Genomic DNA, 2,763 nt, shown 5'->3' with positions numbered 1-2,763 from the left:
AAGCTCTGCTCTGCCCAAGTAAGCCACGCCCACAATAGGTACCTGTATCAGGTGCCACCTCTTTAGACCCCAGTAGAATCTGGCAGCGAGACATGTTAACCTATTGGTGGTAAACCAATGTTCTAGGGAGTGGTTTTGGAAATAGAAATGTTAGCTGAGTTTTTTTCCCCCTCCAAGGGACCATTTGCTTTTATTCAAAAGCTGCTACTCAAATAACCTTGGCTTCTGTGTGCTGGGGGCAAGAATTCTAAACTACAAGGGAAGGAATGGATGGGAAAGGGGAAGTGTTAGCCAGAGCATAGAACTTCATTCTTCTTGAACGGTAGAAGTAAGCACAGAGAACAAGGGCCACTCGGGGTGAGGCTGCTGCAGAGGGAAGCAGTGAATACGTATGTCTGCACGTTTAGTCTCCCTCTGTGTGCACAGGCAGACTGTTGCTGTCACATTCTGAATCACCTCTGAAATAAACATGCTCACGGCAGAGACCGCAGCCAGCCCTGTGTGGTTTGAAACTTCCAGGCTCGCCTAGCTGCGCTGTTACCCGGAGAAGTGGGCAGCTGCAGTCATTCAGGAATCCACCTACCATCTGTTGTCCCCACAGAGCGGCGCTCACTGGGTCTGGTCCATGGAGACAGCTAGGAAAGAGGGAAGTGTGTCCACCAGATTGACTGTGCTCTGGAGGAGAGAAAGAGCCATTAAACTCTCAGGAGTTCCACTGGCAGAGCCTTTCCCTCGCTCCTCTTTCAGGCTAGAACTCTCCCCATTAACATATCCCACCTCTTCAGGTCCCCACTGCCTCTCTGCATAGAAGGGTATTCCCATCGGAACTCCCACAGCAGTAAGACCTGGGCATCAGTCCAGCGGCCATCCATTCTGACATTTGCTCTGGGCTTGGTAAACTTCTGCTTGGCATACCAACACCTGTCTTATGGTGAAGGTTGAAAAACTATGCATCAGGAAGCAGAAGGTCCGGTTGGGCTGTATCTCAGTGGATGGTAAGTGCAAAGACCTGGGCCTAATTCCCAGCACCTATAAGGGTTGGAAAGAGGGTGCACACTCCACAAAATGTTTACTGGCCTCTGACTTCCCATCACTTCGGCTTTCCTACACATACCACCATATTTACTGGACACCTGCTATGTTCCAGAAGCAATAGGGGACACGCCGTGATTCAGTAGGGGACAAGAATGTCTTAGCTTACTCTCGCTGCTGTAGCACACATGCCTCGGACTGGAAAATGCAGAAGAAATGGGAATGCCCACTCACCATCTACAAGCTGAGACATCAAGGTAAGCACAAGCTGACTCGGTATCCAGTGAGGCCCTATTCCTCCCAGATGAAAACCTCTATGCATCCTCACACGGTAGGAGGGGACAGGCTTGTTCCCCTACAGGCCTCCCATGTAAAGGTGCAAATCCTACTCTCTTCTGAATTTTACTTTCTAATCCTATTACCTTGGGGATTAGACCTCGACATGCAAATTTTGGAGGTGAAACAAACACCCAAACCCTAAAAAGATAATGTGATCTCTTGGTCCATGGGATTTGCTGTGTGTTAGGGAGCACAGAAGGCACAGGAATAAAAGAGCAATTGGGTGCCAATAAAATCCAGGAGCAAAGCGGAGTGCTGAGCTCAACTGAGAACAGGACCTGAGGCCGGCTCTGTCTTACCCTGGTTGCTGAAGCAAGAGACTCAAGGAAACACAAGCTCACCAGACAAAGTGAACAGGCTTAGTTTGGGGGAGGGGGGCAGCAAGACAGAGAGGCAGGGAGGTAGAGTGTGTATAAAGTCCTGAGGTAAATACTGGAAGGATCTGTAGGGCTGCAGCCCCAAGAGAGAGGGGAAGACCCAGCCATGCCTTATGGGGAGGATCTGGATGTCAGCCCGAGGAGAGCTTATCAAAGAATGACCTAATGTGGAATGTATGTCTGTGGAGCTCCTCTCTCTAGGGGGCTGCGATCACAGGTCAGTGTTACAAAACCTGAATGAAAGGACTTACTTAAGAGGACAAGAAAAAAGAAAGCCAGAAAACATAACAAACAAGAAGCCGAGATGGGTCCATGTGTAAAAGTGCTTGTGTGCAAGCATAAGGGTCTGATTCAGATCCCTGGTACCACCCAACGGGCTGCCATGATGACACACACCAGCAATCCCGGCACCGGGAGGCAGCAACAGCAAGATATAAGGGAGTCACTGACCAGCTAGACTAACCAGATAACGGGCTTCATGTTCAGTGGATGACTCTGTTTCAAAGAATAAGGTGGAAAGCAATAGACTGACCTCTGGGCTCCATGGGTTCACACATGTGTATATGCACCCAAGCGCGTGTGCGCATGCACGCACACACACACACACACACACACACACACACAAACCATACGCCATACAGACACATCACACACACACATACACTTTACACCACACAGACATACACCACATACACATATGCCACACATACACACACACACAAACCACACACTTACACACACACACCACCCATACACACACACACACACACATACACCACATACATCACATATACACACAGACACACACTCAAAACATACACCACATCATACACACCAATAAACAAACTCTTCAGTGTAGAAGGACTTTTGGAGAGTGGTCCCTCAGTAGTGAAAGGACGTTGTCTCTGAAGCTTATGGATCCATCTATCTAAGGTCAGACTAACTAAACACACGATGGTAGATGCTATGGTCATTCACTGAACTCACTGTTCTGCATCCTGAGAGGACCTAGGCA

This window comes from Rattus norvegicus, chromosome 8 (assembly GCF_036323735.1).
Source record: "Rattus norvegicus strain BN/NHsdMcwi chromosome 8, GRCr8, whole genome shotgun sequence".
Taxonomy (NCBI): domain Eukaryota; kingdom Metazoa; phylum Chordata; class Mammalia; order Rodentia; family Muridae; genus Rattus; species Rattus norvegicus.
Note: the sequence above shows the minus strand (reverse complement) of the source record.